This window comes from Nicotiana sylvestris, chromosome 9, assembly GCF_000393655.2.
Source record: "Nicotiana sylvestris chromosome 9, ASM39365v2, whole genome shotgun sequence".
Lineage (NCBI taxonomy): Eukaryota > Viridiplantae > Streptophyta > Magnoliopsida > Solanales > Solanaceae > Nicotiana > Nicotiana sylvestris.
In genome coordinates this window covers 77,997,873-78,012,201 of record NC_091065.1, presented here as the reverse complement: position 1 = coordinate 78,012,201, position 14,329 = coordinate 77,997,873, and positions in this window count along the sequence as shown.

Below are 14,329 nucleotides of genomic sequence, written 5' to 3'. Positions count from 1 at the left end.
AGGAAACTCAAGAACAATGGGCACAGAATCAATAGAAGGAACCTCAGCACTAGAATCACGAACATATGCCAAATAAGCCAAACACCCCTTCTCGACCATACGCCAAGCCTTCACATAAGAGATAACACTACAGGTAGAATGACCAGGAGTCCCTCTCCACTCTAAATGAGGTAAAACCGGTAAAGCTAAGGTCACATTCTTGGCATGACAATCCAAGATAGCGTGGTAAGGTAATAACCAGTCCATCCCTAATACGACATTGAAATCAACCATGTCCAGAAGAAGCAAATCTACACGAGTCTCAAGACCTCCAGTCACCACTATACATGCAGAATGGACACGATCCATCACAATAGAATCACTCACCGGTGTAGACACATAAACAGAGGCACTCAAAGAATCACTAGACATGACCAGATACGACGCAAAATAAACCGAAGCTTCTCTACCACAAACCAGAACAGTACTTGCACCTCCACCTCTAATACCTTTACCTCCACCTCTAGCATCTCTACCTCTACCTCTAATACCTCAACCTCAACCTCAAGCTAATTGAGCGGGCTGGACGAGTCCCTTAATGAACCTCCTCACTCTCTCTCACAGTGGGAATTATGATAAGAGTATGATGGGACAAGTCGATGAATCTGATCTCGTACCGAGTAACAATCATAGAACCCTGCTAAAGACGCTTAAACTGCCTCCGATAGACCTTTCTCTAAGTGACGTAGAGAAAATCCTCCAAAAATAATTGCGTGAAATGTTCTCAAGTCAAAGCTGATGACCTAAGTGGTATAACCAATCAATAATCCCTCCAACAGATCTTGGCGGATCCAAACAAGCGAAAAGTAGCAAAATTCGACCCTATTGGTCTCCACGTTCCCCATGTTCCTGAGGACCTCATGATTGCTACCTAGATAATTTTGGGGATCCTCAGAAGATGCACCGCTGAAAGTAGTGAAGAGCTTGGTGAAACTTATCCAACCTCCACAAAGCCTCCGAAGACATAGCTGATCTATCACCGGCCTGTACTGCTGCTCGGCTGAAAAAGCGGTACATGACCTCGCCTTTAGCGAAAGGACAAGAGTAGATGTTTCAATTTAGCATTGAGAGATCAAAATCGCACGACAGGAAATAATAGATGCGAAGTTTTTCCTAACCCTATTGCCTCTAGGGATAAATACGGACGTCTCCGTACCGATCTCTCAGACTCTACTAAGCTTGTCTGTGAACTGTGAGACCCATGTAACCTAAAGCTCTAATACCAACTTGTCACGACCAGGATTTCTCACCCGCCGGAGTCGTGATGGCGCCTACTAATATGAGCTAGGCAAGCCAATCCTTTAACTACTTGCTTCTTTATCCAATTATTTCTTTTTAACAAATATAAGGCGGTAACATGATAACAACAGAAATCCAAGTTTAAGCGGAAGACAATAATAAAATATATGAAATCTTTATCTGTTACAAATACTTAAGCCTTAACCACCCAAAACCTGGTGTCACAGTATCATAGACGGTCTAAGATTTCTACCTACAAAGTCTGAAGAAATAACAGTACACTATTTCTGATAAAAGGGAAATGAAATAAGAAATAAAGATAGAGGGAGACGCCAGGGCCTACGGACCCGACAGGACTACCTCGGGCTTCCTGATGAACAAGAATCAGCAATTCCACTGCGGTCCAGAGTCTACAACACTAGGGTCTGCACAAAAGAGTGCAGAGTGTAGTATCAGCACAACCGACCCCATGTGCTAGTAAGTGCCTAGCCTAAGCTCGGCGAAGTCATGACGAGGCTAGGACTAGACTACCAAATAAACCTGTGCAGTTATATAATATACAACGGAAAGTAAAGCAGGAATAAACAAGTAAAGATGGGAAGGGGAAACATGCTGCGGGGGTATACCGGTATTAACAATAAATCCAGAGTAACAGGCTAAGGGCAGCTTAGGGTTCACATCGAACAGAAGAAACTAATATCCAAAATAAACACACTTGTATCAATAATTGTTGCGGCGCGCAACCCGATCCCAATATATAACAACACTGTTGCGGCGTGCACCCCGATCCATATCATTTATCATTGTTGCGGCGTATGACCCCATCCACATATGTCATTGTTGTGGCGTGCAACCCGATCCACATATAATATTAACAACAATCATAACAAGAGTCCCGACAAGGGATCAATAAGGTCTACGCTCTCCCGACAAGGGATTCGACAGCATAAGTAATTACGTCCCGACAAGGGAGAAACAACTATAACCAAACTTGTTACAACGCCTAACTACCTCAGCTATAACCAATTTGTTACAACACCTAACTACCTCAACTATAACCAAACTCGTTACAACACCTAACTACCTCAGCTATAACCAAATTTGTTACAACACCTAACTACCTCAGCTATAACCATAATCCTCACCCAACACAAAGAATCATCAACTTAAGCATCCGTAATATCAATTAAGAACACAATACAAGGGAACCACAACTCAACAATAGCCCGAGGAGGGGGCAACATAATGATCTCTTCTCTTTCTCACTTTTACTTCACAATTCACTTCACAACTCGAGCCAATGCTCTAGAGTTTTAATTATCACTTATACTTTCATAATTCATTATACATTAGGAGCCAATGCTCCTCAATGTTCATAGGTCACAATTCTTTCCACAACTTTACACAACAAATCGAAATCTTCACCAAAGCATGAATAATACAACGAAGTCATAAAAATCACAATATTAGACCCGCGGTCATGCTCGACACCAACGTATAGATACTTGTCACTATGTCTATACGTCGTACTCAACAAGAAACAAATAGCAAATAGAACACACTCCTAATCCCTCAAGCTAAGGTTAGACTAAACACTTACCTCGATGCCACAAACACAATTCACGTTTCAATTATAGCTTTACCCCTTGATTCCACCATGTAATGACCCGATCGGTCGTTTTGAGCTCCGGCGCGTCATTCAGCAGTTTGAGGCCATGAGCAGCTTCATCTCAGGTATATTGACTTGTGTGTATGGTCAGAATTAAAATTTAGGAAGTTTGGAGTCAAATCTAAATGGAAATTCTCATTTTGAAAGCTTAAAATTGAAGAAATGAACTAGGATTGGAATTTTGAGTAAACGACCTCGGAATTGGGATCCGAAGGTTCCAGTAGGTTCGTATGATGATTTCAGACTTGGGTGTATGCCCGGATCAGGTTTTGGATAACCCGAGAGCGTTTTGGCGTCTATTGTGGAAGATAACATTTTAGAAGAAATTGCATCAGATTGGCTTAAAATGCATTTCAGTGTTATTGATGTCCATTTGGAATTGCGAGACTGGGAGTAGCTCCGTATGGGGATTCTGGATTTGGGAGCGCGATCGGAAGTGAATTCGGAGGTCCGTAGGTCATTTTGGAGCCGTTTGGATAAATATAGAAATTTGAAGGTTTTTGAGAAAATTCGACCGGAAGTGAAAATTTTGATATCGGGGTCGGAATGCAATTCCGAAAGTCGTAGCAAGTCCGTAATGTCGAATGTGACTTGTGTGCAAAATTTGAAGTCATTCCTGAATGATTTTGGTAAGGTTTGAGACACTTAGTCTCTTTTAAGGAAGCTTAAGTTGGAAAAGTCAACCGGGTATTGACTTATGTGTTAGAGCGCTCGAAATGCAAATTTTATGGTTCGGATAGCTTTGTTAGGTGATTTGGGACTTAGGAGCGTGTCCGGAATATTTTTGTGATGACCGGTGTAGAATTAAGCTTGAATCGGCAAAGTTAGTATTTTGGCGAATTCCGGTTGATAGGTAAGATTTTGATATGAGGCTCGGAATGGAATTCCGAGAGTTGATGTAGCTTAGTTATGTCATTTTAGACTTGTCTGCAAAATTTGAGATCATTCGGACTAGTTTTGACGTGTTTCGGCATCGGATGTGGAAGTTAGAAGTTTCAAAGTTCATAGGTTTGAATCCGATGCGAATTTGGTGTTGTGATATTGTTTTGAGCGTTACGAAGGTTGGAACAAGTTTGAAAGATGTTATGGGATATGTTGGCATGATTGGTTGAGGTCCCACTGGCCTCGGGTGAGTTTTGGGTGGTTAAACGGACTATTTCATCTTTGAAAAAAATTGCAGAAATTTTTAGGCTTCTGCTGTGCCCAGAAAATTTCAGGCGCGAGGTGTCCAGTTTGGAAGCTCATATCTTGTAATCTATAAGAAATCAGAAAAATTGCAAAACACGAAAGTTGTAGCACATACATTCTAGTTTTCATAAAGTTAAACCATTTGTGATTTGGATATTATTTCAGAAAGTTATGATGGATCGAAAATGGCTGGTAGAGCGATTTCGACAGAATTTACGGATGCGTTTAGAAGCTCATATCTCGGGATATATAAAGAGTTATATGGTGTACCTATCAAATTAAAGATTTTCGAGTCTAGTTTCTAAATCTTCAAACCATTTGTCATTTGGATATTTATACAAGACGTTATGGGTGTTTAAGCAGAAGGTGTCCGACAAGGGAAAATTTTAATAGGATGTACAACTTATATAGCACAAGTGCAAGGTAGAACTCGACGAAGCACGGACAGATTCTTTAAACACGGATTTGGCTTATTTCTTTCATTTCTTTCATTTGGCTTGGATTATTTTGGAGAGGATTTCAAGGGGGATTTCATCAAGCATCAAAGGTGAGTTGTTTCTACTTATTTTCAAGTTAAATACATGGATTAGAACTGAAAACTCAAGTAATTTATGGACAAAAATGGTGGTTTAGGACTTGATACTTAAGAGAATTAAATAAAGATTTGAGGGGTCATTTGAACTCCAATTTTGGTAAATTTGATATGTACGGACTCGTGGCGAGACGAGGAATCTGGTGATGTGAATTTCGTAATTTTTCGAGAAGTAGGCATGGGGCTCGGGTTTTGCAAATTTCGTGATTTTCGATATTTTTCGAGTCTTTTCGATTGGGTTATATTCCCTTAGCCTATTGTAATGTATTCATCGTGGTTTGACCAGATTCGACGCACGAAGAGGTAAATTCGAGAGGCAAGGGCATAGCGGAGTAGACGTTGGACCGTCTTGAGGTGAGTAATGATTTTAAATGATGCACTGAGGGTTTGAAACCCCGGATTGCACAACATACTGCTATGTTGAGATGAGACACGCGTTGTATGACGAGCGCGGGGTCATTTACTATTGGGGATTGTGACTTGGTCCATCCCAGTTGATATTTTTACCGCGTAATTGATAAAGATTTATTGTTTTTCACTATGATTGGGCTTATTGCCATATTTGGGCTTCGTGCCAATTATCTGAAATCTTTTGTGAATTTACATCACTATTTTCCTCACGAATTGAAATATTATTTGAACTCAGTCCAATTGAATTATATTATTTTGTGAACTCAGCTACATTTATACTCAACTCGAGATTTAATGATATTTATAATGCTGTTGAGCTGAGCACTATTGTTTTACTGATGCCCAAGAGGCTTATGATTATTTTCTGGACTGATTGAGGCCGAGGGCCATACGTGAGGATATGTTGAGTGATGTGAGGAGGCTTTCAGGCCTCGAGTGTTATATGAGGAGGCTTTCAGGCCTCGTGTGTGATGTGTGAAGGCTTTCAGGCCTATTGATATTGCGCTTGGGCTGTAGGAGCCCCTCCGGAGTCTGTACACACCCCCAGTGAGCGCAGGGTACCCAGGTGAGTTGGGAGTGGGCCCGAGAGGCCGTTGCTTGTGTGTGGTGAGTTGGGAGTGAGCCCGAGGGGCTGATGTTGTGTGCTGGTGAGTTGGGAGTGAGCCCGAGGGGCTGATACTATACTGAGATTTACATATTGAGCCCGAGGGGCAAGCTTTTGATTTATCCTTACTGTGGAAATTATTTGTCTTTACTGTTTTAAAAGAAGAATTATCTGATACTCACTATTTTACTGTATAACTGATTTTACTGCTTGGGATAGCGCTATATTGTGCCGTTATGAGATTTCATGTTTTCAGTCGTTATTTATTTTTATTACTCACTGGGTCGGAGTACTCATATTACTCCCTGCACCATGTGTGCAGATACATGCAGAGTTGAGTTCGCTCCTGAGCGCTGATTCTTTCCAGGCCAGGCGGTGACTAGGAGTAACGAGGTAGCTGTTGACGTCCGCAACCCCGTTTTCTCCCTTATCTTTGTTATTTATGATAATTCCAGACTTTGTAAAATATTAGTAAACTCTGTAGTAGCTCATGACTTGTGACACCCCGATTTTGGGCTGAGTTGGGAGAGTTTTCCTTGTTCTATGATGTTTATTTCGCATTTAAGATTATATTGCCCATGATTTAGACTTATTCCTGCTAAGCAATTATAAAGAGATGTACTGTTTTGTTGATTGGCTGGCCTTGTCCTCACGAGAGGTGCCATCACGACCGGGTTGGGATTTTGGGTCGTGACAAGTTGGTATCAAAGCCTAGGTTACTAGGTCTCGCGAGTCATGAGCTGGTTTAGTAGAGTCTCGCGGATCGGTACGGAGATGTCTGTACTTATCCTCGGGAGGCTGCAGAACCTTTAGGAAAAACTTCATATTCTTGAATTCTTAATCGTGCCTCCTTTATTCATCTTGAAAAGGTAACTTTTACAGTTCCTTCCACATATTCGTATGCGCGAATGAATGCTCAGTATTAGATGTGCCTTGATGGCTTGTAATTCCCCGATCGATGGGCGAGGTGTAATCTCTATGAGTTTGATGTTAGGCCAGTCGGGAGGACTTGATGCCGGATCATTGCCTATGGCTTGAGCACCGGGGTGCTGATTATGTGAGCAAGTGTTTTGAACTTATATGTTGGGTATTGTCCCTATTAGTGGGAATGATGGATGGATAGCTACGTGATGAGTATGTTACAACTGCGAGATGTATCTATATGACTTGGAAGTGACGACGGAGACCTATTGGATGATAGGTGGACTATTAAGTGTTTGATTTTTCATTGTGATGCTTTGTCAAGTTGTGGATGTGTTGTTAGGATGGTTTTGGTGATTCTCTGGCAGGTGGATAGGCCCAATTACAAAGGAAACTCTGCCAAAATTTTTGAAAAATTTGAGACATTGTAAAAAATAAAATAAAAAATTGTCGCCTAATAGTGGGCTTAACTGTTGTGTGAGTGAATGAAGGAGTGAGTTTAATCTTACCATGGTATTACGGCAGCAATAGTGTATATGTGTTGTGATCTATGGCTTCGAGCCAAGTTGGGGAGTTTGCTATTGATTAGATAATTGTGCGGTCATGTGCTATGTTGGTTCCGGTTCGAGGCATGCTGGCGAATCAACTCTGGTTACGGAAATTGGTCCGTAGATGGCACGAGTGAGGGAAAACTTGGACAAAGGCTACATGGTGCTTTATAGATGTGTGAGAATCACAGTATGTCTTAAGCTGTCGTTGGTAAAGAATACTCGGTGCATGGAGCAGGAAGATGTTTGGTTGTACTGGAATGAGGTCATACCCTACGGTGTCAGAGTGCTAATGAGGCACGTGTGGTTATGTTCCTTGGATCAGGTGAATTGCATTTTGAATAAGAGTAAATGACTTGAGAGAATGGTTCTAATGTGTTCGAAAGTCGTGTAATAGTGGCTTTGAGCTAAGTGGGAGAGTCCCACCGCTTACGATTGGGTTACATGGTTAATTACCTGCGTGAATTCTGGTTATTAGTGTATTGATGGGTTATTGCGGCTACGGAAAAGGACCATGAGTGGTAATTTGAGTAAATGAATTGTTGAATGCATGTTATGGTTAGCCTTATTGGCTCATGTTCAGACTTGAGAGAAGATTCATGATTTATGCCTCGTATAGGTGCAGGCTTCGAGGGAAGTGATCCTGCTGGGTGCTTCATAGAGAGGGTATTCATACGTTACAAAATTCAGTGGAGTGGTTGCATTCGGGGTCAAGTCGGAGCGGGTGACTCTCAGTAACGGTCCTCATGAATTCAAAGGGCAAAGTGTGGTGCCTAATGATGTCGACATTATAGATACAGATAAGAATCAAGCTTTGTAGCAGCTTATGAGAAGGTGCCCAAAATGTTCTATAATATTTTGACTTGCGGTGTAGCATTTGGGAGATATGAAATGGTTCGTGGGATTTGAGACAGCATGGTCTCGTGATTCAAGGTCACTCCGGAGGAGTGCAGATGGAGTATATTATGTGTTGAATGGAGAAGTATTATTTCCAAGGCAATTAAGGGTAAATTGGAAGGAGGTAGGTTGATTAGCCATAGTTGAATTGGCATATTAGTGTCAGTAATCAGTTCCTTCAGCGTGAGCAAGTTAGGCAAGTGTTGTGGCGGTACGTGTGAGGCTTGTCGGCCACCGTAATTGATTTTTTTAGAAGCATTTTCTGTTATGGCTTGTTATGTGGAGGCAAATCCCAGAAGGGTTATGGTGGCTTGGACCACTACTTAGATATTGACATATTCGACGGTTATGAGAATTCGCCTGTATGATGCTATAGTTCTCCCGAAGTAAGTTAAATGGAAAGTCTTATGTGATGAAATATTAGCCTATCGGCGGTTCCAGAGTTGTGATGTAAATCATGTCTATCGTATATCGGCACGTGAGGTGGAATGAGTGGTATGGAATTTGAAGTAAGGACCAATGTCGCAGTTTGGTCAATGACTGTGATGTCACAAGCTCGGATGAGCAGGAAAGGAGTTCCAGTGTTTTGAGTAAGATGGGTATTGATGTCAGTATCACCTGAGACCGGTGTTCTGTGAGAAAGGCTTTGCATCCTGGTTAGGGATTCTTGATCACTTTTCAGCGTTAGTGCAGCCGGTGGTTTGAATGTGCGAACCCGTTAATTATTTCGGAAGATGGTGGGAGCTTGTCCCACAGGAAGATTGTATAAGTGTGACATATAGTCACTTCATTAATTAGAAATTTAAACCAAGTATGAGAATTTTGGTAATATCATCCATTTGAAAATTTATGCCTGGAGGGCACTCTGCTTATTGGGTTATAAACCTGTGAAATATTATTGGCCTAGCTTGGCACGATCAGGATCGACTTGAGGTCGGTGGATAGATTTAAATGTGGAAGTGAGCCTTACGTCATGCCAGTTGTGTTTATTTCAGCAATGCGCTCTTTATGGAAGGATAGTCGCGGTCTTATTTCGTGGTCAGATAATTCATGTAAAGATATATTGCGATGTATGAGTTGTCAGACGGCTTGGTAAATTCCTTATGTGTTGAGGTTCCGCTCAACGGTGATGTTATATGAGCAGGATGGCTCTTGAGACCTAGATCATGTATCGCACCTCAGTTGTGCTTGAGTTGTAGCCTATAACGCGATATGTTTCCTTGGGAATGGTATTATGCACCTTAGTGTATTTATGACCGATATTCGGTATTTGGATGTGGTGAGCTATTCAGCTCGACGTGTATCTCCTTATGTGAGTTCTATATGTGGATCGGGTGGCACGCCACCGTTGTTTGGATCGGGTTGCGAGCCGTAACAGTGTGATGTTCAGTTCAGTGCCCATATTTGCTTTTATGTGTTCTGTTTCCCTGTTTTCTGAGGAAGTCCATGTTAGTGTGCGAGTTGAGTAGTTCCTCCCAGAGTTCGCCTTCCTTTTGTATCGCGTTCGAATTGGTAGCCCACTGGCACATTGTGGCGTCTTGTGGGATTTTTGATTATGTCCGAGGTGACTTATTGCCTGAGCAGTTCGTACTGGGTGAGACGAGGTTACTAGATTTGGGGTCAGTGCAAACTGATTATATGAAGTATATTATAGAGCAAAGATCATTCTTTGGTTTGAGACAAGGTAATGGAACTTGTCAGGAGTATAGATCCAATGAATTGTTGATTCAACAGTTGATTATGAATTTCGGCACATCTCTTTAGTCGTATCGGTGTTGTAAAAACTAGAGCAAGACCTATGTAGGTCATGAGATGCAATGGGAGCATCAGATTTATGGAATTTCGACTATTATGTTTAAAGAATGTTATTGTGGTCCAATGAGTAAAGTGATGCAAAGTGTGAATTCAGCAAAGTTATGCAGCCATGTTTGGGTACAACGTGTGGAGATTGATATGGTGGTCGTATGATGGAAACAGGCTTGGCAGGAAATTTAGGATGTTGGAATTGGACCTAATGGCTTATTTGCTTGAATAAATTCGAGAGGCAAGGGCATAGCGGAGTAGACGTTGGACCGTTTTGAGGTGAGTAATGATTTCAAATAATGCACTGAGGGTTTGAAACCCCGGATTGCACAACATACTGCTATGTTGAGATGAGACACGCGTTGTATGACAAGCGCAGGGTCATTTACTATTGGGGATTGTGACTTGGTCCATCCCAATTGATATTTTTACCGCGTAATTGATAAAGATTTATTGTTTTTCACTATGATTGGAGCTTATTACCATATTTGGGCTTCGTGCCAATTATCTGAAATCTTTTGTGAATTTACATCACTATTTTCCTCACGAATTGAAATATTATTTGAACTCAGTCCAATTGAATTATATTATTTCATGAACTCAGCTACATTTATACTCAACTCGAGATTTAATGATATTTATAATGCTGTTGAGCTGAGCACTATTGTTTTACTGATGCCTAAGAGGCTTATGATTATTTTTCTGGACTGATTGAGGTCGAGGGCCATACGTGAGGATATGTTGAGTGATGTGAGGAGGCTTTCAGGCCTCGAGTGTTATATGAGGAGGCTTTCAGGCCTCGAGTGTTATATGAGGAGGCTTTCAGGCCTCAAGTGTTATATGAGGAGGCTTTTAGGCCTCGTGTGTGATGTGTGAAGGCTTTCAGGCCTATTGATATTGCGCTTGGGCTGTAGGAGCCCCTCTGGAGTCTGTACACACCCTAGTGAGCGCAGGGTACCCAGGTTAGTTGGGAGTGGGCCCGAGAGGCCGTTGCTTGTGTGTGGTGAGTTGGGAGTGAGCCCGAGGGGCTGATGTTGTGTGCTGGTGAGTTGGGAGTGAGCCCGAGGGGCTGATGTTGGGTGATGGTGAGTTGGGAGTGAGCCCGAGGGGCTGATGTTGTGTGCTGGTGAGTTGGGAGTGAGCCCGAGGGGCTGATACTATACTGAGATTTACATATTGAGCCCGAGGGGAAAGTTTTTGATTTATTCTTACTATGGAAATTATTTGTCTTTACTGTTTTAAAAGAAGAATTATCTGATACTTACTGTTTTACTGTATAACTGATTTTACTGCTTGGGATAGCGCTATATTGTGTCGTTATGAGATTTCATGTTTTCAGTCGTTATTTATTTTTATTACTTACTAGGTCAGAGTACTCACATTACTCCCTGCACCATGTGTGCAGATACAAGCAGAGCTGAGTTCGCTCCTGAGCGCTTATTCTTTCCAGGCCAGGCGGTGACTAGGAGTAACGAGGTAGCTGTTGACGTCCGCAACCCCGTTTTCTCCCTTATCTTTGTTATTTATGATAATTCCAGACTTTGTAAAATATTAGTAAACTCTGTAGTAGCTCATGACTTGTGACACCCCGATTTCGGGCTGAGTTGGGAGGGTTTTCCTTGTTCTATCACGTTTATTTCGCATTTAAGATTATATTGCCCATGATTTAGACTTATTCCTGCTAAGCAATTATAAAGAGATGTACTGTTTTGTTGATTGACTGGCCTTGTCCTCACGAGAGGCGCCATCACGACCGGGTTGGGATTTTGGGTCGTGACAAGTTGGTATCAGAGCCTAGGTTACTAGGTCTCGCGAGTCATGAGCTGGTTTAGTAGAGTCTCGCGGATCGGTACAGAGACGTCTGTACTTATCCTCGGGAGGCTGCAGAACCTTTAGGAAAAACTTCATATTCTTGAATTCTTAATCGTGCCTCCTTGATTCAGCTTGAAAAAGTAACTTTTACAGTTCCTTCCACATATTCGTATGCGCGAACGAATGCTCAGTATTAGATGTGCCTTGATGGCTTGTAATTCCCCGATCGATGGGCGAGGTGTAATCTCTGTGAGTTTGATGTTAGGCCAGTCGGGAGGACTTGAGGCCGGATCATTGCCTATGGCTTGAGCACCGGGGTGCTGATTATGTGAGCAAGTGTTTTGAACTTATATGTTGGGTATTGTCCCTATTAGTGGGAATGATGGATGGATAGCTACGTGATGAGTATGTTACAACTGCGAGATGTATCTATATGACTTGGAAGTGACGATGGAGATCTGTTGGATGATAGGTGGACTATTAAGTGTTTGATTTTTCATTGTGATGCTTTGTCAAGTTGTGGATGTGTTGTTAGGATGGTTTTGGTGATTCTCTGGCAGGTGGATAGGCCCAATTACAAAGGAAACTCTGCCGAAATTTTTGAAAAATTTGGGACATAGTAAAAAAAAAAAATAGTCGCCTAATAGTGGGCTTAACTGTTGTGTGAGTGAATGAAGGAGTGAGTTTAATCTTACCATGGTATTACGGCAGCAATAGTGTATATGTGTTGTGATCTATGGCTTCGAGCCAAGTTGGGGAGTTTGCTATTGATTAGATAATTGTGCGGTCATGTGCTATGTTGGTTCCGGTTCGAGGCATGCTGGCGAATCAACTCTGATTACGGAAATTGGTCCGAAGATGGCACGAGTGAGGGAAAACTTGGACAAAGGTTACATGGTGCTTTATAGATGTGTGAGAATCACAGTATGTCTTAAGCTGTCGTTGGTAAAGAATACTCGGTGCATGGAGCAGAAAGATGTTTGGTTGTACTAGAATGAGGTCATACCCTGTGGTATCAGAGTGCTAATGAGGCACGTGTGGTTATGTTCCTTGGATTCAGGTGAATTGCATTTTGAATAAGAGTAAATGACTTGAGAGAATGGTTCTAATGTGTTCGAAAGTCGTGTAATAGTGGCTTTGAGCTAAGTGGGAGAGTCCCACCGCTTACGATTGGGTTGCATGGTTAATTACCTGCGTGAATTCTGGTTATTAGTGTATTGATGGGTTATTGCGGCTACGGAAAAGGACCATGAGTGGTAATTTGAGTAAATGAATTGTTGAATACATGTTATGGTTAGACTTATTGGCTCATGTTCAGACTTGAGAGAAGATTCATGATTTATGCCTCGTATAAGTGCAGGCTTCGAGGGAAGTGATCCCGCTGGGTGCTTCATAGAGAGGGTATTCATATGTTACAAAATTCAGTGGAGTGGTTGCATTCGGGGCCAAGTCGGAGCGGGTGACTCTCAGTAACGGTCCTCATGAATTCAAAGGGCAAAGTGTTGTGCCTAATGATGTCGACATTATAGATACAGATAAGAATCAAGCTTTGTAGCAGCTTATGAGAAGGTGCCCAAAATGTTCTATAGTATTTTGACTTGCGGTGTAGCATTTGGGAGATATGAAATGGTTCGTGGGATTTGAGACAGCATGGTCTCGTGATTCAAGGTCACTCCGGAGGAGTGCAGATGGAGTATATTATGTGTTGAATGGAGAAGTATTATTTCCAAGGCAATTAAGGGTAAATTGAAAGGAGGTAGGTTGATTAGCCATAGTTGAATTGGCATATTAGTGTCAGTGATCAGTTCCTTCAGCGTGAGCAAGTTATGCAAGTGTTGTGGCGGTACGTGTGAGGCTTGTCGGCCACCGTAATTGATTTTTTTCAGAAGCATTCTTCTGTTATGGCTTGTTATGTGGAGGCAAATCCCAGAAGGGTTATGGTGTCTTGGACCACTACTTAGATATTGACATATTCGACGGTTATGAGAATTCGCCTGTATGTTGCTATAGTTCTCCCGAAGTAAGTTAAATGGAAAGTCTTATGTGATGAAATATTAGCCTATAGGCGGTTCCAGAGTTGTGATGTAAATCATGTCTATCGTATATCGGCACGTGAGGTGCAGTGAGTGGTATGGAATTTGAAGTAAGGACCAATGTCGCAGTTTGGTCAATGACTGTGATGTCACAAGCTCGGATGAGCAGGAAAGGAGTTCCAGTGTTTTGAGTAAGATGGGTATTGATGTCAGTATCACCTGAGACCGGTGTTCTGTGAGAAAGGCTTTGCATCCTGGTTAGGGATTCTTGATCACTTTTCAGCGTTAGTGCAGCCGGTGGTTTGAATGTGCGAACCCGTTAATTATTTTGGAAGATGGTGGGAGCTTGTCCCACAGGAAGATTATATAAGTGTGACATATATTCACTTCATTAATTAGAAATTTAAACCAAGTATGAGAATTTTGGTAATATCATCCATTTGAGAATTTATGCATGGAGGGCACTCTGCTTATTGGGTTTTAGACCTGTGAAATATTATTGGCCTAGCTTGGCACGATCAGGATCGACTTGATGTCGGGGGATAGATTTAAATGTGGAAGTGAGCCTTACGT